Below are 24,065 nucleotides of genomic sequence, written 5' to 3' on the forward strand. Positions count from 1 at the left end.
ACAAGGGTGATTGTGTATTCGTGAACTCGGGGAACGAGAGTTGCCATAAGTTGGGTTGTGAATTGTTAAGTCTTTTCAAACCTCTTTACTTTCCGAAAATATTACGTGGTGTTATAAGGGTTGTTTAATTGTTATATCATGCCATGTTTTTGTTTGTGAGATTGTTGCCTGATGCCTAGTTCGTCTGAGCTTGCTCCGTTAGGCTATAAGGCTGTGTTGTGAAACGAATTCGGGTCTGAGTAGGGCCGCAAACCCTATCAGGCTGTGTACACTGGTGGGATCGTGAGCCGTCCTTGCTAGTCGGCCGGTCTCGTGGGCGAATAGTGTGGCCACACTTTCGTCGCACTGCGATATGATGATTGTGATTGATGGATTGATGTGAAAAGTGGGGAGATAAATTGTCTGGCCAGACTTGAAATGTTTTGTGTTCTCGTGATATTTTCTTGCTATCTAAAACTCGAGATCACTGGTATGGATGACATAATTATATTAAAAATGTTTTCGGCATGAGCCCATTGAGTACAACAAGTACTCAGCCCTGCATATTATTTTTCTTATGTGCAGGTTAAGCAGGATGTTGCGGAGGATGTTGAGCTAGCCTTAGGATGCGTTGTGTCTTCATACATAGTCGTGATCCTTGACTCTCTCTTTAAACCTTTTTCCGCTGCTATATTATTAACTATGTGTCAAGACTTAAATCGTTTCCGTATTGTATTTTGAACATGTATGGTTGTGTTAGGTTTTAACCAAGTAATTACGTTGTCTTTGAAAATGGTGTTTTCCGTGAATTAAATTAAATGTTTTACCTTAGAAGTTATTTGGGTTTCTTAAAGTTTATTTTTCTCCGCTGCTTCTTTTAAAAGTTTTTATCATGAGTCATTTCTAGTTAATAGTACAATTTTAACCTTAAACTATTTTTAAAACAAAAAATGTTTTTTTTTTCTGCCTTTAAGTTAATTAAGTTTCTTTTTAAAGACGTTGTCCATGCATGTTGGTCACGATCGCCGCGTTTGTGGTAACCCTAGTATGGGCGGTCGTGACAGATGCGCTCCCAGTACGCGAGCTGCTTCTGGTTGTTCGCGAATATCGGGTCCTCCGATATATCCACCCAACACCTCGCCAAGACGAGGGTTTCATCCGGCTGGTAGTTCGTACGGCCGGGGGCGTACTCTTCACAAGTTGTCGGAGGTGGCAACTTGTACGCTCGGTGCTTGGTCCGCTTCTTTCTGGCGGGGGCGGGGGCGAAAGAGAGGGCGGCTTCGGCGGCGGCGGCGCGACGGGAAGCGGCGGCAGGGCGAGTTGGATACGGCTCCATGTCTGAGAGACCGTACGAATCCGTACTGATGTCCGGATCGTACTGCGTGTTGGCGTCGAACGACCGATATTCGCCAGGTTGTGTACCCGACCACCATGCGCCATCTCCAAACATCGGGCTACTAGGACTTGAGTATCCACCGGAATCCATTTTATAGCGTAATTTGAGAGTTTAAAAGTTAATCGAAAAGTTACAAATGAAAAGTGAAGCTGGGGTATATATATAACAAAATTTTCAAATTTTATAAATAAAAAACTAAAACGCGTTGCATCGTCCGCGCCATTGTCCGCGTCGCCCACAGTGGGCGGACGATGACGCGGACGATGCTCTATCGTCCGCGCTTCGTCCACGGACTAAGCGTCGGGCGCGGACGAAGCATCGTCCGTCGTCCGCGGTGAGCGCGCTATCGTCCGCCCATTGTGGATGGCCTAATATGTATAAAATTGGTATTCAATATATTGTATTTTTTGATGACTTAATATGTGATAGGAAATAGACTGAATTTCTGCCACACCAAATTTGAAAATTGATAATATTAATGACATAAATAATAGTAATGAATATATTATACAGATTTGATGATTTTCAAATAAAAAACTGAGAAGAAGTAGCATTAACTAAAAAAACTTTTTCATGGAAGCCCAAATCCCCACTATCTCAATTTTTAAGCCCAAATCTACTGAATCGGAACTCAAAACACGATGCATCTTCTTCCCCAAATTTTTATCTTCTGCAAAATTCTCAACTCTCCTCTTTCTTTGTTCCATATTTCTTATCGGAATCTTACATCTCTTTTCTTCTTTGTTTCTCTAATTTTTAGTTTCATTGTCTTATCTCCTTCGGTTCTATGGAGAAGGCTGCCCGTGGGGTCGGTTTTTGAGGGTCGGCGGGCCGAGTAGTGGTATTTTCCGGCGGCATTCATGGACCAACGACCCGAGCCCACCTAGATCCGCCGCTGGAGGAGATGGAGCAGTGGGAGAGGGTGTTGGTGCGGCAGTGGCGGCAGTGGCGGCAGGCAGAAACTTGGAGGATTGGGTAAATATTTTTTAACATTATTTTTTAAATTTATTTTTAAAAATAATAAAAAAATATAATTAAAATGCTTAATTGGGTCAAAATTCAATTTAAAACACGTTGACTGTTAAATATTTGACGGATCCGCCAATTTGGACTGATTGTGATCCGAGTTGAAATGTTTGAGATGCAAAAATTCAAAACATAATATTTATGACCAAAATCGTAAAATAGTCATATGTTTAGGACCAATTTTGACCTTTACACAAAAGTAAAATGTAGAGTAGTCTAATGACTAACCTCCCTCCGCGTGCATTAAGCAAACGACTAATTTCCCCTCTGCCGTTGATTGATCATGCGCTTCGTAACCACTTCCATAATGTGAAGAGAGGTCTCACTATCCCGCAAGGTCTTTACAAGTGCTCCCCTACCAATCTTCAAGCCATTCGGGCGTGTTAGTCACATCATCATCAGAATGGGTTTCCAGGTGTAGATTTATAAGGGAGATAAATATCCGGGTGTGCCACAACCATGTGTTTCGCTAGTCCTTTCCAATCTACGTCATGGAACCACAGATGGGCTTTAATGGAGTCGATGCCTTGACTTCCAAGTCTCGCACCTTCTTCGACTTCAAGCAACTGAATAATGTATGTAGTACTATGGTTAGGATTCATGTTCTCGTGTCGTGCACTTACTTCAAAAAGGTAGGGAAATGGCATTGAATTGATGAAATAACCTTAGTTATGATATCAACAGCTCCACAGACAAAATCTTGTGGAAGAGTCAGTTGGCCTTTGACAAAATCTCCAACAACTGAATCGAACTTCTCCTTTGTTAATACGGAGCACACCACATCTCCGACGACAACAACACTCAAGGAAGCAATATGCTCACCCAGAAGTGTCCATTCTCCAAAATAGCTTCCTTCATTCTTTTCGAAGCTCTCAAGAGACACACCGTCATCCTGCTTCTCAATTGCAGGCACGACGAGACTAGACAGACTGACACTTTTCAACAAATCCATCTCACAAGTAGTAATTTTTATGACTCCCTTCTGTATAACATACAAACCGAGGAGGTCCACATTCTGCAATAGATGAATTAACGAGAATATAAGAAAGAGATGCAACCACAAAGCACAATTTTCAAGAGGGAAGTAAAGAAACGATGAATGTACTTTATCGACTATTTTCTAACCGTCACAAAAAGACACCTCTAAAAGTGAATCTGCAATATTACTCAGCTGTAAGATTGTCAGCCTCGCAAGAAGTTCTACCGATCGAAGTAACTTCAACGATGGTAAATTAGAAAACTCGGACGTGAGAATTCCTCTAAAATCTTCTCGTTTAAGTGCCCAGAGAGTTCCATTGGTCACGGCTTGAACAGAAGCTTGGAATGGCTTGTTGTACCTGCAATTTATCACATTGAAAAGCAATCAATCTAATGAGACGAAATCAACTTATGTATGTAAAAGCATGACAGTTATTGCACCAGAAGCTTGGAACATAAAACACTAGAAAAGATATATTAACAGCACTACAAATATAGAAATAAGGCAATTTTCCCCAACTAAAACATGGTTAACTTTTGGTTCACTGAAGCCTTAACTTTAAAAAACAAAAAAAGAGCAATTTACTGATTGTATGGAAACATGAAGAAGGAAAGAGTATCTCACATCAGTGCCAGTTCCCCAAAGGAAGATAGCTTTTCAGCAGTGTAGCGCTGTTAGAATATGGAAATCAAATCATATGGGAATCAAATCATGTAACTAAGGAAATGATCATGTAATTAATGTATAATTGATAGCACCAAAATTAGGGGATTCTTACCATATGTAATTAGGCTAATCCTCTATATTAAGAGGATTACACCATTGATGAAATATAACATAGAAAAGATCTCCACCAATGTCTCCTACTTCTTCCTCTCGGTTACCCAATTGAACATGGTATCAGAGTAGGTTAAGTAATAGGGACTCAGATTTTAACATCATCATCGCCCAAAAATACCAATCTCAAACCCAGGCCAAGAAGCAGAAATCCTGCAATTATCAGAACAAGAAACGATGTCAGAATCAGACAACGAAGAAAAGAAGCCGTTGGTGAATGTCCCCAACGACATCACAATGAAATTTGCAGAGTTCCTCCGAAGCCTCCAAACCACGCCAATCACCCCACGACCGACGACGGCGAGCGCAGACAACCTCGGTGAAATAGTCATCTCAACCAAGTTATCGAGAGACAACTATCCACTGTGGGCGAACCTGATCAAACGGGCGATTAGGGGAAAAGGCTTAACTTCCCACATCGAGAAGGGTTCAGAACCTCCCGCAGAAACTGATCCCAGCCACGAAACATGGCAAAAATTGGATCACTGTGTGTTCGGATGGATCATCAACAACATGGAACCCGAACTCGTGAATGAGGTATCACAATACCCAACAGCTCGAGAACTTTGGGAGGGACTAGCCGTGACATACAACAACGGAGGGGACTCACTCCAAGTATACGACCTGCACCAAAAAGCAAGCAACATCAAACAAGGGGAATTAACTCTCGAATAACTGTGGAACCGACTCCAAAGCATTTGGATGTCGATTGATAGAAAGGAGCCAAATCCGATGAAGGATCCGGAAGACATCACGATCTACAACCGAGAAAGACAAGAAACCAGACTCTTCCAATTTCTAATGGTACTCAATGACGGACACGAAGGAACCAGGAGAGAAATTCTCAAACGGGAACTCCTGCCTTCAGTCCAGGACGCCTACGCGACCGTCCGACGAGAAGCGACGAACGACGGAGTCCTCAAACCCCAGGTCACCGATGGAAGAGACATCCAAACCAGCGGGGAAATTGGGATCGGACTTGCGTCGCGTGGAGGAGGACGGCCGGGGCAGACCCCGAACCGAGGCGAGGATCGTCGAAACAATGAGGATCGAAACCGACTTGTGTGCGGTCATTGCCGGGGGAGAAAACACACCAAAGATCAGTGCTTTCTCCTCGTCGGCTATCCCGATTGGTGGGACGAAATGAAAAACGGAGGGCGTCGAGAAATTGGTCAAACAGGGGAAATAGAAACACTCCGACAGCTGGAGATAGGGATACCGACACCGCGAATGCAGCGGGCAGCACCGGAGCCACCACCACCGGAAGGAACGAAACCGCCAGATCAGAAAGTGCAGCGCCGGCGCAAATCGGAGATGAAATCGCGAGCGCTAGGATTTTGGCAGGTAATGGGGGGTTTGATCCTAAATTAAACCCCTCATCTTCTCATTTAATGCAATTGAGCCCCCCAAATCCGAAAAATATCAGAAAATACCCCACTCTCTATTTATGCGGTCCCCAGATAATCCTAAATCAGAAATTGACCCCATATATTCTCACATTGTTGGAAAAAGGCCCCCAAACTCTAGAAAATTAGAATTTAAGCCTGAAATTAATTGCAAAAATAGATTCCAAGTCCTTGAGAATATGTCTACAGCCTGTAGTATGTCTGAATCCTCATATAAGGATAAGAACTGGATTTTTGATTGTGGGGCGACCGATACTATGTCTTTTGATGAGTCTGATTTCACTGGGATGTCCAAACCTCACAAAAAATACGTTCAAACTGCCAATGGGGAATTACTTACTGTCCAGGGAACGGGAACCATTCATATTTCACCCGCTCTAAAAATTTCGAACTGCCTATATGTGCCGACCTTGTCCCATAAATTATTGGCAGTCAGTCATGTCACGAAAGAACTGAATTGCACCTTACTAATTCAACCATCTTTTTGCATGTTACAAGATATTCAGACGGGGACGATTGTTGGGCGTGGCACTGAGCGACGTGGTCTCTACTATGTGGATGAGGTAGCTCAACAGAGTATCGCGATGCTGACTCACGGATCCACAGACAGACAGGCTTGGCTATGGCATCGACGATTAGGACACCCTTCACTAGGGTATCTTAAAGTTTTGTTCCCCCGTTTTGATAAAATTACTCGTATGGATTGTGATACATGTTTTTTGGCTAAGAGTCATCGACATTATTTTAAGTCCAATAATACCCGTGTGGACCAAGTTTTTTCCTTTATTCATTCTGATGTGTAGGGACCAGCTCTTGTTACGGGCGGTCAAGGATTTCGATATTTTATACTTTTTGATTGATGACTGTTCTCGCATGACATGGATCTATTTCTGAAATCTAAGTCAGAAGTCTTTGATAAATTTGTATTATTCTACACTTTCGTTCAAACCCAATATAAGAACAATATCCAAATCCTTAGATCTGATAATGGGGGGGAATATGTCAATGCCCAAATGCAACAATTTTTTGCCAAACAAGGCCTTGTACACTAGACCACTTTCCCTCACACACCAGAACAAAACGGGGTAGCAGAACGAAAGAATAGGAAACTCCTTGAAATGACCAGAGCCCGCCTTATAGAATCTAAAGTCCCAAAATCCTTTTGGCCCAAAGCCTTGGCCACCTCTGTCTACACCCTAAACCGTTTACCCACTCAAGGACTCAACAATAAATCTCATATCCAAGTCCTCTCTAACCATACACAAATACCACTCCCACTCACCCTTGAACCAAAAATCTTCGGATGCTCTACCTTTATTCACATACCCAAACACGAGAGATCCAAGTTCTCCCCTTGCGCTGTAAAAGGTGTCTTCCTAGAATATACCCAACAACAAAAAGGTTACCGGTGCTACGACCCAAAAACTAAACGCATGTTTATCACAATGAACTATGACTTCGTAGAGAATGGGTATTTCTATCACCAACTTAGCGGTCAGGGGGAGGGAAATCAATCAACAGAAACCATGAGTGACCCGCTAAGTTTGTTTCCAAGCGTCCCTACCAGCCCTATGCCAAGTCCTGGTCTCTATGTGGGTCCAACAAAGAAGGTTAGCTTTAACACAGAGCAAGCCTCAAACACAGAGTCAGAGGCCACTGAACCTAGTGACGAGCTCACAATCGCCTCGACTGATAATCCTGAGGTAAGCACCTCTAATCCAAGTGAATCAACTGTTATTGGCATTGACCTTGAGCGTAGAGAGGAGACCATCCAAGCTGAACCAGACACATCAGTACAACATATTCTTCCACCACAGAGTAATAGAGGAGTGCCCCCAAAAAGATACTCCCCGGATTGGAAGGGAAGAAAAGCTCGCTACCCCATTGCCTACTCCATGACTGCCCAGATGACTGAAATGGCACGAGCATTTGAAGCTGCCATATATGAGGATGAAATACCACACTCAGTAGAGGAAGCAATAAAGCACAAACACTGGAGAGAAGCCATGAAGAAAGAAATGGATGCTCTTCTCAAGAACAATACATGGGAGAAATGCGTACTACCAGAAGGGAAACGACCAATCGGATGCAGATGGATATTCACCATAAAAAGACGAGCCGATGGTTCCATTGAAAGATACAAGGCAAGGCTGGTCGCAAAAGGCTACACTCAGACGTATGGGATTGACTACGACGAGACTTTCTCACCGGTGCCTAAAATGAGCACAGTAAGAATTCTACTGGCCGTTGCAGCAAATCAAAACTGGCCTCTACATCAGCTTGACGTTACTAATGCTTTCTTGCATGGAGAAATGAAAAAGGAGGAAGAAGTATACATGGAGGTCCCACCTGGCTATTCTGGTGAATTCGGCCCAAGAGAAGTATGTCGCCTAAAGAAGACGTTGTACGGTCTGAAACAGTCACCTAGAGTATGGTTTGGAAGGTTCAGCCAGGCAATGCAGAAGTATGGATATCAGCAAAGCAACTTAGATCATACTTTTTTCCTCAAGAAAAAAGGTGACAACATAACTTGTCTCCTAATCTATGTGGATGATATGATAATCACAGGAAATGACACAGCAGAAATCAAGAAGCTACGAGAAAATCTCTCCCGAGAATTTTAGATGAAGGACCTAGGAGACTTGAAGTACTTTCTGGGAATTGAGGTTCTTCGATCAAAAGGAGGGATATTTCTGCGACTGAAGAAGTACGTCCTCGACCTACTAACAGAGACAGAGCTACTAGAATGCAAGCCAATAGAGACACCAATGGTACAGAACCATGATTTGAAGATAGAGGAAGAGCCGAAACCAGCAGACAGAGAACGCTACCAGCGCTTGGTGGGAAAGTTGATCTATTTGGCTCATACCAGGCCAGATATTGCATACGCCGTTGGAGTGGTAATTCAATTCATGCACAAGCCGCAAGAACAGCACATGAATGCTGTGATAAGGATAGTGAGATATCTTAAAGGGACAGTTGGCTACAGAGTCTTGCTAAAAAGAGATGGACAATTGGAAGTCTCAGGCTACACCGATGCTGACTGGGTAAGCAATCCAATCGATCGAAAATCCACAGCTGGATACTTCATGTTCATAGGGGACAACCTCGTCACTTGGAGGAGTAAAAAGTAGAAAGTAGTCGCACTCTCTAGTGCTGAAGCTGAGTTTCGAGGGGCAAAAAGTGGAATAACTGAAATTCTGTGGATACGGAGACTCCTGACAGAAATAGGCTTCCCACCTGCTCAGAAGTGTCAACTGTTCTGTGACAACAAGGCCGCAATCAGCATAGCCGAAAATCCAGTCCAACACGACCGAACAAAGCATGTGGAGATTGATCGTCACTTCATCAAGGAAAAGATAGAGAAGGGTATTATTGAGTTGCCCTTTGTCCGCTCAGAAGATCAACTTGCAGATATCCTAACCAAAGTTGTCCACCCAAAGGTGTTTGAAGAAGTAATAGGCAAGCTAAGTATCGGAGATGCAGTCACTTAGCTTGAGGGGGAGTGTTAGAATATGGAAATCAAATCATATGGGAATCAAATCATGTAACTAAGGAAATGATCATGTAATTAATGTATAATTGATAGTACCAAAATTAGAGGATTTTTACCATATGTAATTAGGTAATCCTCTATATTAAGAGGATTACACCATTGATGAAATATAACATAGAAAAGATCTCCACCAATGTCTCCTACTTCTTCCTCTCGGTTACCCAATTGAACAAGCGCTGTATCACCGTGGTCGCGTTGCCATCTTTCTCCTCCTATCATACAAGCTTATAGTAAGAAAATTCACAATAAGAAAATCAAGATACATGGTTCAAGGTTGCAACACTAGAACAAAAGTCTGGTAACAATAAGAAGGTTTGTTTTTATCAGCTAATAATAAAATTATTCTCTATGTACGATAAAAGGCGTAAAGTCACCTGAGTAGCCAAGACCTCAAACTCCCCATCACCAACAACAAAAAAAACAGTCACCTTCCCCACCCTGGAAAATCCAAATCAGTAGATTATACCAGCAGAAACATATTCAATATGTGCTATACGAGGATGTGAACCGAATGAAAGGTCGATTGCTACAAAGAACTCAAACACACCCTCACTTGCGATTACGAAGAAAGGATGACTCTGTGTAAGCTCCAGAACAACAATCTCGGGGTTTGCAACAATGCCTATGGTCTCAGCAGTAGAATCGCCAATGCTTCTCGTGAAAGCTGTACCAGGGTACGTACCATCCTGGACCCATAGTCTAGGCGGATCACCATCATCGTCGTCCTCTTCTGTTCCCCAACACTGAACATGTGGATTTTTCAGTCCTTCAAGCTGATCCAAAGTCAGAACTCTAGCTCCACAAAGCTTCGCCCTTTCAAGTTCATCAAGTCTAAAAGGCGTTTGATCAATGGAGAGATCAACAGCTACAACGTCATTACCCCTTTTCTCGCCTACAACAGCCCTCGAATCACCAGCATTGGCAATATAAATTTTCCTACCACATAACCTCTGTTTCACAAACTAAGAGCATTGAGCTCCAAACTCGCCATGACCATCAAAAACACCAAAAAATGGTCATCTGGGCTCGTCCCAAATGCCGTATGAATGCAAATACTGTCTTGGTTGGCCTTATCAAGAGCATCAGGGTAGTAGCCTCTCTGAGAAAGAAATGAGCACTGTAATTCATATTCGCCAGACGGAACTTTCACAACTTTCGAGCCATGAGGAGGCAAGAACTGAGCTGACACCCTTGACAGTCGAGTAATACCCGCCTCGTGATCATTGGTTGAACTAAACTGATACAGTTGATCCCTTTTCTCTCCACTTTCTAGCAACTTAACATCTGGAGGGGCACAAAACTCTCCGATCCACGCCTTAGAATAAACACAACCCATCACTCGGAACTCCAAGCCACCAACCCGAATCTACCAAACCCGAGATGAAGGCGCATTAGGCTTCCATATACCGAATTCTGCCACAAAAGCACCACAACAGTTCCTCACAGCAGGAAATGCAATGGAAATATCTGATCAGCTTTTTCTGCAGTCAACACGATGAAATCAGAATGCTACCAAAATCAGTTCTAGCAATACAGGAAAATACATAAATTCGAAATGGAGGATAAAAAAGATCAATACAACTTCATTTCCTCCTCTTCAGAAAAATCACAACTATTGCCCAAATAAGCTTCACTTGATTGTGTTTACAATGAAAATGCAAAAGCAGCAGAAAGTAAGTTTAAAAAACAGCATAATTTTTTTTACTAGTCTTATATAAACACAATTAAATTGCGAAAAAAAAGAAAACAGACATACCAAACTCAATTGGTATCAACACCACGAGATTCCATGATCTATTACTCTCTATTCCACCAAGCATTAAGATTATAAGACATCAAAACGAAACAATCACATACCAATACAAACAATGAAACAACAAGCTTCACATGCCACAAAAACAAAGCTGAGTTAGAAAAATAGTAATAACAGTAGAAAAGAATAGAAGCAATGCATGTGTTTGTGTGTGTTGAGTGAGACTCTCTCTGCAGATAATGCTGGACCCACTTCCCATGAGGAATGTTTGGATGTAATTTTACAATTTTGTCTTTTAGTGTACTACTGTATTAATGAAATTTGAACCGAACCCAAGGGTGTATTGAGTGACACTACATTCTTAAAAAAAATTGTCTAATGACCAAAAAAATCGGGATTTGAACTTAGTTTGCTGTATCTATTTAAAAAGTTTATTGATTATACAGCTTTTCATTAAACATGTTTAGAATAATATTCTTATGAAAGTTTAGGTTTATGTTGTGAAGAAGGATTAATGATCGAGTATAACATGATCATTAATAATTTTATCAGTAAATTACTTTAATTTTACCAAAAACTAATCGATTTTCATTAGTTATAAATTAGTGTGTCAGAAGATGATCTCATTTTATTTTAGAAAATAAGTTGTAAACGAGGATGCTTTAGTATTTGACATCAAGTTGAAGATATCGTGAGTGATTCTATTCTCATAAGTCGAAATAGGATTTCGGATATCAATTTTTTATTTTATATGAACAAGTGATACTTTATTTAATTAAGCACTCTTAACGAGTTAACGGTACTTAATTACGAATTAAATTCTAATTTTAATTGAGAATAACTCTATTGACAAATACATCCAATTTCAGTAATTCAATTACGAAAATAGATAAATCGATTAATATCATGATAAATTGTTTCGTACACCACACGATACTCATGATGTCATACATTTTCTACATACTTAAAAATCAACAAACTGTTGAATTGTATTTGGGAAAATATATCAATTGTATTGAATGAATAATTACGTTTACAGTGATCACCTTTTATAGAGGGGATGAAGTAGTGAGCAAGAAATACACAATATACACCTAAAAATATACACACTCTACATGGAAATTGAAGAGAGGATTTTTGCACGTGTGTCGTATGCACGTGTTCCCCCTTTCAACAATATTTATAATTTTCCCACTATTGCAACAAATATTACGAAGTATAAGCGGCAAGAGCGGGGTCGAACCACAGAGACTAAGGACCTACTCGAGATTGTTTCTACGACACAATCGGAAAAGTGATCGGCTGCTGCCACGCAACGAGAGGGTTGAGTTTTAACTACTAGACCTGAGAAATTAAACCTAATTTATTCTATCTACTGGGTCAAGAGAATGGAAATTGCTTGAAATATAAATGCATGCATGATTCGAAACTGAATTTAACTTTGGAATATTCATTGAATTTCCTGGGTCAAGCAAATAAGTTTCCTAAAACAGCCAGACAACAGATCGTAAGAAAAGCAGCAGAACAGATTTCCCTAAATAGTTACTGACAAGAAAGCTGCAACTAACAAACTAAAGCAAATCTGATTCTAACTACCAGCAAACTTCATCTTCTTCATGAATCCAACGGGAAATAAAGAACAAAACAGAGCATTAAACACCATGAAAACAGAGCAATCTCAGATCAAAATTTAAACATGAAATTAAAGCCTAAACTATCAGATCTAAGCTACTGGGTCTAGCAGATGCGAGATCGAACAGTAAACAACCATAATCATGCAGAATAGAAACAGAGAACTTCAGATCCACCAACACAGATTCAGATCCACCACAATCCAACATCGAAAATGAAACGTAAACATGAAATTCAAGCTAGAACTGCCAGATCTACTCACCTAGGTTAAGCAGAAAGCGGAATAAACACAGATTAACCTTGCATGCATCACCTAAACTAACAGATCTCAGAAATCGAGCACGTGAATAACTAGATCTCAACCTCTAAACTACTGGAAATCATGTAAACATTATGGATCTAAACATCTAAGCCACCAATTGTGAAAAACATCCAAGAAACATGAGTAAATAGCATCATCAACATGAAAATAAACACCAAAGCTTCATAAAACTAGAAATAGGTCGAGATCCAAAGGCGGAGTCGTCAATTCCTCCGATGAAACTCGAGATCTAACTACATCGTCTCAAAAGCGGGAAAGAAAGCAAGGATCCAACGCCGGAGTCGTCAATTCCACCGTTGAAACTAGTGAACTATCTAAACTAAGCTAAGAAATCAGCAACTCAACTAAACTAAACTAAGAGAGCAGTGGCGTTAAGCGCCTATGAGTTTCCTACCTAAACTACGAGAATGGTAGTGTTAAGCGCTCCTTTCTTCATTCATGTTGGTCCCTTTATATAGGGAGGCTTCAAGCTCGAATCCCTAGGGTATGCTCTTCATGATTTGACGTTTGTATCCTTAAAATATGATCTTTTAAATCTGCTCATTTCTTCACTTTTTTCTGCTCCATTTTCCCTGCCCCGGGTAATTTGTGTGCGTTCCTGGGTCCAGCAGATTTTTTACGCAACTGCTCTCCTGATAATTCTCTTTGACCTAGCGGATTTTTGACACTTTTTACTCATTTTCTGCTCATTTTGCACCTGCTAGGTCAATTTGCAGCATCTACTTGACCCAACCAATATCTGCACACTTAAGCTCAAATTTGCACATTATCTCCCCAAAAATGCATGTAATATCACCAAAAACCAATGCATGAAAAGAGCCTTATCAGAAATAAATCCCATGATATCCTCCTAATTTGTTCATATATTCTAACACTCCCCCTCAAGTTAAGTAACGGGATTTTCGAAACTTAACTTGCCCAAAGCTTCTGCAAAATTCTTGGATCCCACTGCCTTTATCAGGATATTTGCCAGTTGATTTTCAGATCGAACAAATGAAAACTCAACTATTCCATCTTCAATTTTTTCCTTTATAAAATGTCTATCGACTTCCACATGTTTTGTCCGGTCATGTTGGACGGGATTTTCAGAGATACTGATCGCGGCCTATTATCACAGAATATCTGACAGGTTTTCTGTGATAAGAATCCCAATTCATTCATCAATCTTCGGAGCTATAATACCTAAGTCAATCCATTCCCGATTCCTCTAAATTCTGCCTCTGCACTGGACAACCTACCACCTTCTGCTTCTTGCTCTTCCATGTAACTAGATTACCCCCAACGAAGGTAAAATATCCAGAAGTGGATCGTCTATCCACTGGGTCCCAACCCAATCAACATCCGTGTAGCCATGAATCTCCAAATGGTCATTTTTCTTGAACATTACACCATGATCAAACGTACCTTTAAAGTATCAAACTATCCTTAAAGCTGCTTCAAGATGGTCACACTGTGGCCGATGCATGAATTGACTTACCACACTAACATCATATGCTATATTTGGTCTAGTGTGTGATAAATAGATCAACTTCCCTACTAACCTTTGATACCTTTCTCGATCAGCTAGTTGGGCTCCTTCAACCCCATCATTCCAGTTTCTGCTTGGAGATCCAACGTGTATTTCTTCAGTTTGATGAAAATTCCTTCTCTTGATCTTAGCACTTCAACTCCAAGGAAGTACTTTAGAGCTCCCAAATCTTTCATCTCAAACTCCTTAGCTAGATTCCCTTTTAACTGTTCTATCTCATCTGCATCATCTCCTGTGATAATCATGCCTTCAACATAAATGATAAGACAAGTGATTTTTTCCCCTTCTTCTTCAGAAATAAGGCGTGGTCGGAATTGCTCTGCTGATAGTCATACTTCTTCATTACTTCGGTGAACCTCCCAAACCAAGCTCTTGGAGATTGTTTCAACCCGTGTAGCGTTCTCTTCAACAGACAGACTTCCCCATCTGCAAATTTATCCTCAAAGCCCGAAGGAGCCTCCATATATACCTCAATTTTTCAATTCACCATGCAAAAATGCGTTGGTTTCATAAAACTGGTGTAGGGGCCAATCTTTATTGGCTGCCACAGATAACAGTACTCTAACAGTATTCATCTTGGCTACCGGAGAGAAGGTTTCTGAGTTGTCCACTCCATATGTTTGAATCCCTTTGCAACAAGACGAGCTTTGTATCTTTCAATAGATCCATCAGGCAGTCGCTTGATCGTGAAGACCCATCTGCATCCTACAGGTTTCTTCCCCTCTGGCAATAGACATTTGACCCATGTGTGATTCCTTTCAGTTCTAGCATCATTGCCTCCCTCAAGTGTTTGATTTTTATGGCCTCCATCCATGTCTGTGGAATCTCCTCCTCTTCGTATAATGCTTCCTCGAATGCTCTTGCCATCTTTGTCAAATTAGCTTTTGACACATTTCCAATTGCATGTCGTGGTCGTCTGGTTTCCCTCTCTGGAAAATATCGCTTTGGTGGAACTCCCCGAGTACTCCTCGAAGGTAGGATGTATCGTCCCGTGTCTCCATCTATGTCTTCATCAAATATGTCTATATTAGTAGTCACAGGAATTTCAGTAAGATTGTCTACCTCGGATACCGAAGAGGATGATGCTGGGTGGACACTTAATTCCACAGGCTGAGTAGCGTTTAAGACAGGCTCGGCGACAGATGTAGCAAGCTCGGGTGGCCCTTCAGTGAGAGTATGATTATGGGACACAGGTAACCAACTTAGCATGTCATTAGTTATAAGGTCATTTATTCCCCTCTCCGCATGACTGGTAAGTTGGGTGTTATAGAATAATTCAGTTTCGAGAAAGGTGCAGTTCATCGTGGTTATAACTTGTTGGGTTTTTGGATCATAACATCGATATCCCTTCTGATTGAACCCATACCCAATAAACACACATTTAACAGCGCATGGGGACAGTTTCGATCGCTCATGTTTCGGGACATGAACGAAGACATAACAACCAAATATACGAGGGTCAATGGACAGTGAAGGTGGGACTTTTGCGTGGGTGGACAAAACTTGGAGGAGAATTTTATGGTCAAGTATTTTTGTTGGTAGGCGGTTTAAAAGGTAGACAGAAGTGGCAATTGCTTCAGGCCAGAAAAATTTGGGACTTTTGAATCATAGATAATAGCTCTAGTCATTTCGAGAATGATACGGTGTTTACGCTCGGCTACCCCGTGTTGCTCGGGAGTGTAGGCACATGAAGTTTGGTGCACTAGATCCTTTTCCAAACAAAATTCTTTCATCCTAGAGTTGACATACTCTCCCCATTATCAGATCGTAGAATCTTTATTTTTGTATTAAACTGGGTAAGAATCATAGTATAAAACTCAGTAAACTTAGAAAAGACATCAGACTTATTTTTTAAAAATATACCCATGTCATACGTGTGCAATCATCAATGAACGACACAAAATATCAAAATCCATTTCCCCAAGAACAGGATAAGGTCCCCAAACATCCGAATGAATCAAAGAAAAAATAGAATCAACTCTAGTATTACTGGGTTTAAACGACTGTCTGTGGCTCTTGGCCAAAACATAAGTTTCATACTCAAAATTCGAATTCTTAATAAATTGCGGAAATAAAATGTTCAAATAACTAGAAGACGGGTGTCCTAACCGCCTGTGCCATAACTCGCTCCGAAGTCCCGTGAGCTAGCATCGCCCTGCCAGTTTGAGCTATCTCGTCCACGTACAACCCGCGTCGCTCAGTGCCACGCCCAATTATCGTCCCCGTCCGGATATCCTGTAGGAAACAAAATTTTGGATGCATTAGGAGTGTGCAATTGAGTTCTCTTGTCACATGACTAATAGACATCAACATTTGAGATAATGACGAAACATAAAGACGATTTGAAATTTTCAGAGTAGGTGAAATTTAGACAGTTCCCGCCCCTTCAACAATTGCAAGATCTCCCCCTTCAACAATTTTGAAATAATTCCCCAAAGTCAGATCTATCATATGCCATTGTATCAGTTGCCCCACAATTGAATATCCAACCCCTATCATCTTTTGTACAATTGTCCTTAGCTAGACATGCAGTTCCTATTTTAGATTCATCAAACTCCTTTTCTAAAACAAAAAAATGATTTTCACACATAACTGGAGGGTTATTATGTAAATAATTGAATTTCTGTGGGCCAATTTCGTAGTTGGTGGATTTTTTGGGGTCAATTCTCGGCTCCTTAGGTTTCTGGGGGTCAAATTGTTGTTTCAACAAAGCAGGGGACTGATCTTCAAATAAATGGGGACTTTTAAATAATAATGGCAAAGTTTGTGGGTCTAGGGATAAATCCCGAAACCCAATACCTTCAAATTGGGCAAAGTGAGCCCTCGCAGCTTCCTCCTTCTTCCCCTCCGCTTGTCCCGTCGCCCACCAGCTGCCAGCCGCTGCCGGAGCGTTCGTCGGTCTGCCGCCATCGACCTCAGAGCCGGCGGTCTCATGGTTTCCCGCTAGGGCGACAAATCGGTCATTCCCTTCATCTCCTTCTCTGCCAATCGCCGACCTCCCCCTTCGCCGTCTGGTTTCGATTAAGTTTGTGGCCGTCTTCCCACCACTCCGGGTAGCCGATCACTTGAAAGCAGGTCTCTTTCATGTGTTTCGTCATTCCACACACGGTGCAAAAATTGGTAATTGTTGGTAATGAATTTGGTCTTGGTTCTATTTTCAGGTTGGGTGATTGATCGTCTCTGGTTTTGACGTTTGCCGGATTTTGGTCGAAGGTTTGGGAAAGGTATTGGAACGATGATGAGACTTTTCTGAGTTCCAACAATCGCTTTTGATTTTTGGATTTAGGATCGAACTCTTGCTCGTGATACCATATTGAATTGTATTGGAGAAAATGTATCAATTGTATTGAATGAATAATTACGTTTACAGTGATCACCCTTTATAGAGGGGATGAAGTAGTGAGCAAGAAATACACAATATACACCTAAAAATATACACACTCTATTGGGAAATAAATCCCATGATATCCTCCTAATTTGTCCGTATATTCTAACACACACGGCATATGTGAAACTCATAAATAAAATGGAATAGATAATTTAATTAATTGGAGAACAAGAAATCAAGAGATTTAGTTATGACAAGAATAATGGAGGAAATCAATTAAAGATTATGGAAAATAAAATCAAGAAGATACTTGTGCAATTAAAATATATTTTCCATGTATAGCTAGAATTGGAGCCTATAAAAAGTGGCGTAACCATTGAGAGAATTCATTCTAAGTGTAATATAGTGTAGTTGATAGAACTTTAGTGTCTTTCATTTTCTGTAGTTTACTTTTCAACATGGTATCAGAGTAGGTTCGATCATATGGATCAATCGTCGTCTCTAAAGCAAAAACAATAATCAAGGAAGGAGGAGCCCTGCAGTTAGCAACTGAAAACTCTGCCGAACATGGAACATTGACGATGAGAGGGTGTCGCAACGGTGAGGAGGCTGGATGAAGGCAGCACAGGGGTAGCCCAAGGCGATGGCAACAGCGGCTGGACAGAACCATGGTGCCATGAAGGGTGGTGTTTCCGAAGAAATCTCACCGCTGTGAAAGGAGCTGGTGGAGAGAAGAATAGAGGCCTTCGAAGGAAGGCCGAGAATACAGAGGAGAAAGCCGGGAGAGATTATAATGGATGAAGCGTTTGGGAATGGGATGTCGTCGGGAGGACATCGTGAACCCGCTGCCAAAAGACGATCTTGAAGGAACAAGCTATGAAAAACCCAAAGAGAGTTAAATGTGAGGACCTATTGCGAGAGTTGTTTGATGTGTTAATATTTGACCTACTTTGGAGAGATTTTTTGGTCGGATACTTCCTCTCCCCCTCGGCCGCCCAACGTCATCGCTTTGTCCGGCCAAGGGGGAGAGGAAGTATCTGACCGAACAATCCCACTCCAAAATATGTCAAATATTAACACATCGGGCACCTCTCGTAGTATGTCCTCGTTTAAATCTCTTTGGGTGTTTTCCATCTCTTAATCGGAAAAATATCAAAACCTTGAGGTTTAATCAAGCTGATAATAACACTATCAAATCCTCGAATGTATATCACAAATTTATATTGGAGAAGAAGGCCAAAGATTCATGAAAGGATGCGAAGCAGTCGAAAAATTATCTGGTAGCAGACGCAGAAATAAACGTAAGTAGGGGCTAAATTTTCAAAATTTAGCTTAAAAATAAATTTTTAAGCATCTTAGATTATTAATAGAGGCTTTTATATAATAATGTGGGTAAAATATGAATAAATTTTAGAACTTCATATTAGATAAAAGTAAAAAAAAATGATTTCATTAGGGCCTAAAGCCCCCCCCCAATACACGTAGTTCCGCCAGTGTCCGGTAGATGGGGAGAGGAAGTAAGATTCATCTCCAATTATACCAGCACCGTGGTGAGCGCGACGAGACCAGTTAATCGGAGAAGAAAAGCATTCGTGAAGGAGGTGCGGTGCACAATTGTCGATTGAGTCAAGGCTCAGCAGCGAATCGACGGGAAAGCTGTCGTGAATCCGTGATGGCGGCAAGAGTATAAACCGAAGTGAAAGAGTGACCGGAGAAGGACTCCTTCCACATTTAAAAAGTGCAAATTGCTCTCCAGTTTCCAAAAATAAATTGCGAAAGAATGTGATGTCTTGTACAAAATATGAAAAAAAATTCAAATTGTATGAACTCCTGGACTTGAGTCAAAACTCAAAACTGCATAAATGGCTAATAGATATAAGCTAAAACTATCGAAGTGGCTCCTAGATACGAGCAAAAACTTTCTAAATTAGTTTCTCAACATGAGTTAAAAATGTCTAAGTTGGCTTCTGACATGAAATTGAAGCAACTTCTTGACACAGTTAAAACTATCAACCATCACCTAATATATTTTCTAATACATCTCATAATACACCACTTGAAAATAGACAAGTGGATCTCATATTTATGGAGAATCCATCATCTCTCCTCTACTTTCTATATCTTATTTTCTTTCTTACTATCTTTAATCTAAATAATTGTATTAACTTCTTTTAATAAAAAAGTGTAATAGTTTTAGTTATTAGCCTTTCCATAAAATTTATTCTGGAAAATGGAATTTTTTTATCACATGAGTGTTCTTCTTTGCGAAAACTTGAATTTTTATTTATTTATTTAAGTTTTATGTATATACTCTAAATAACTTAAAGTATTTTGAAAACTTTCGAGTGAAAAACAATCATTGCAAAATTTTAATTCTCCAATAAGTATAGTCATTTAAATTATAAAATTTATTTTAATAATATCTAAAGAAAATACGAAAATTATTTTAAAACAATCCGTAGAAATTTATATACTCCCTCCATTCCAATAAATATGAAATGTTTGCTTTTCGGCACATGATTTTATGCAGTGTTGTTTTGTGAGTTAAAGAAGAGAGAGTAAAGTAAGAGATGGGGAAAAGTAGAGATAAAGTTATTTCTATTTTAGAAAATATTTAATTTTTAATGAGACAACCCGAAAATGTTGTATTTTTAATAGGACAGGAGTACTATTTTATATTTTAAAACAATCAATGTATTATAAGTACATCCTAAGAAATCATAAGTTTGTATTGTATTATAGCTATGCTATCGTGATGAATAATCCTTTTGATATAAATAGAAATCTTAATAATAAATCCTTTTGGAATAAGCAAAAGAAAGTAAAATTTTGATTCTATCGGCAATTTTTTAAAAAGAGTTAGATTTAGATTAAATATAGTTGAGAGAAAAAAATGAGAGAAACTGTGGGAGAAGAGATTTTATAAAAGAAATAGGCTTTCTTTTCCTAAAAGAGAGATTTTTTCCTGAAAAAAGTTATATATTTGTTCATTTTTAAGGGGTGTATTAGGAAATCTAGTAGGAAGTGTATTAGGTGATCCTAACCGCAACCTAAGAGCTCCTTGAAAAATGTCAATTGAAAATTGAAGAGCTCCCTGAGATAAGCCTAAACTTTCAATGATGAACTAAAGAAGCTCTATGATACAAGCCTAAACTGTCAATGAAAATTGAAGAACTCCTGAATACGAGTATAAACTATTTATCAAAATGAAGATCATGCAAGTTAAGTGTCGAAAAACTCGACACTCAACTTGAGGGGAAGTGTTGGAATGAAGAAATCAATTACTTGAAGAACAAGAAATCAAGAGATGTAGTTATGCAAGAATAATGGAGAAATCAATTAAAGATTATGGAAAATAGAATCAAGAAGATACTTGTGGAATTAGAATATATTTTTCATGTATATGTAGAATTGGAGCCTATAAAAGGTGGTGTAACCATTGAAAGAATTCATTCAAGTCTTATACAATGTAGTCGATAAAGCTTTTAGTGTGTTTTATTTTTCGCATTTACTTTTCAACAGTAAGCATGGCATGCTTCTCCTTCAACGTTGTGCTCCCCGCCTTTGCGCTGGTGTATAGTAGTGCGCAACTACCATATGTTCCAATGCCCTGCGCGCACGAAGTGCAACGCAACTCGAGTTTTAGTCCAAAAAGTCTATCGTAATTTATTTTAGGGATATTGATCCCTAAAACCATACTCTGCCTAAAATTTGGTATTTCTCATAAACTTTAAAATTGGTTTATAATATCACAAACTTTGCATTTTGTTTGAGATTTCTCACGGCATGTCTATCACTATATTCAGGGACGGATGTAATGTATTACTAGGTGGGGCAAATGCCCCTTCTCAAATATATTGATATATACTATTTTATTTAATAATTTTGCAAAATTATTAAAATTTCTTTATATTTGCCCCTTCTTAAATTCTCAAATTTCCTATACATATAATTTTCCCCCTTCCATTTACATTCCTGGATCCGTCCCTGACTATATTTGACTAACTTACGAGGTTTTTTTTAACACACTTGACATAATTAAATCAATGTGGTTTTTAACATGACTTTTTATCCTGTTTGTTATGAACTTAAAAAGTGGTTTAACATGTCATAAAACATATCACGGTTGCCCACATAAAATAAGTTTTTGATAAAAATATCTTATTTGAGTCAGTTTGGGAAATACCCAATAAAGTGCAAAGTTTGAGATATTATAGACTAATTTAAAGTTTGTGATATTAACATATCACGGTTCCCATATAAAATAAGATTTTGATAAAATATCTTATTTGAGTCAGTTTAGAAAATACCCAATAAAGTGCAAAGTTTGAGATATTATAAACCAATTTTAAAGTTAGTGAAAAATACCAAATTTTAGACAAAAAGTTACAATACGCTTCCAAACAAAATATTGCGCATATCACAACTTATTACCACCAAATATAAACAAAGACTTATGTCTGATGTTTATTATTCTCCATATATATTGAGTATGGTGAATTACAAAAGAAAAGAATAACTAGAAATAGCAACATGTATAGATATGATTGTGTTAGATTTAAAGTGATACGAGAGTCCATCCTCAAATCTAGGGAAATCCCAATTAAGCATATTTAAACCATGACCCTAATGTAGGTAAAAAAAGCATAATGGGTAAATTGTTGAAGTCTCTTGTCATCCTTTATCTCTTGCATGGCTTTCTCACCAAAGCAAATAATCATGATAGAGATGATGCCAAAGAGATATGTCTAGAAAACCAAGAAATCAAATTTGGAGTTTTTAATGGATTCAATTTTGGATTCCTTATTGCCTGGAGAAAACCGCCTGTCGATGAGAACCCCGGGTCCGTGTTCTGGCTTGGCTCTTGGGAGATCCATTCCGAAAATGCAGGTGTTTCTGCGAAGCACATACAGTTGATGCCTAACAACAAATCTGTATGGCATGACTCGACCAACAATGGCCTGTCTGAGATTGAGAATGTAACGCTCCACTTTTTGAACCATAATTTTCAAACCCTAAAATTTTTCCATTTAATTCTTTTAATGCCGTGAAGTCCGTAGATTAATTGGCAAGTAAATTTTGGTTATTTGATATTGTTTTGACCTAGTTTCGAGTTGGATTTTTGACTGTGCATTGACTGAGTCAACTTCGTTGATTACGTGACGTGGTTGTTTGAATAATTGATGCATAGTGAATTTAATTGTTACTTAAATGTTTGATAATTGTTTTACGAGCCGGAAATTGCAATGGCGAAATTACAATTTAAAATTTAATAATTCCTTTCTGTGAGGAATATTTATTGGACTCAATTCCGTTGGGTACAATGGATTAAATAAATAAAACAAATCCAATCTTGGGAAATATAAATTGTGGGCTATACAATTTTAAATAAAATACAAAGGTTCTTGAACCAAATTAATTCATGATCCCTTTTCTTGAGCCCAAAGTCTTCTCTTAAACGATCCCAGCGCAGACCTCCTCTCCAGTCTGCCGTGTTCTTTCTCCCAAATCTGCAAATAATTTTACAATTTAAACTTTAGTCAATGGCAGCATTTATTCTCAATTTAATTCAGAAATCAATTACTAAAATGACTTCCCTTCCATGATCCCACGCTCCCTCACCCTAATCTGCAAATAACACCCAAATTTAGACTTCCATTAGCCATTAAGATGATTGATTGGTGAAATCAAATTCCATATTCTACTCCCTCAAATCACACGCTATTTTTTTTTTTCAAATCTCCCAACCCTAATCTTTTCTCTATTTCTACCGCCACTCCTCTATAGTATTTCATTCACAAATCAAGTTCCACTCCTGCAAGAATTTACAAGAACAAGGCTGTCTTTCTTCCTATCCCCATCGAAACAGATTCAAGGTAATTTCATATGCAGAATTACCCCCTCCTGCACGTACTATTTTTCAAGAGTATATGGGAGTATTTGATTACTTCTTACTATTTATTTTGGTGTTTCTTTAAAAAGTGGAATGGGAAGTAGACGTATGGTAAAAAGGAGTATACAGTACGGTATAATTCTTGAATGGGAGCTTTCTGCCTCTTTCATTTTAAACTCTTTAGAGCATAGCCCAACCATGCCACATCAGCAGCACTAAATTCCTCCTGCCACATCAGCTGGACAAGCAACTGGACAAGCAATAGCTCATCCACAGCCTTGCCACATCATCAACACTAAAAATAAATAATTAACAATCACACAAAATACGGAATTAAATTCACGCCACATATATGGGAAAATTCGATAATTTCATTTAAATTAAAAAAAGGTACATAATTTAACAAAATTACATAATTAAAAAAAAACCT

At 39.3% G+C, this 24,065-nt stretch overlaps 1 pseudogene; it reads right to left on the reverse strand.

The window, feature by feature from the left end:
• Positions 1–2,517: 2,517 nt before the first annotated feature.
• Positions 2,518–11,149, reverse strand: LOC121781545 (annotated as a pseudogene).
• Between the last annotated feature and the right edge of the window lie 12,916 nt (positions 11,150–24,065).

This window comes from Salvia splendens, chromosome 20 (assembly GCF_004379255.2).
Source record: "Salvia splendens isolate huo1 chromosome 20, SspV2, whole genome shotgun sequence".
Classification (NCBI taxonomy): domain Eukaryota; kingdom Viridiplantae; phylum Streptophyta; class Magnoliopsida; order Lamiales; family Lamiaceae; genus Salvia; species Salvia splendens.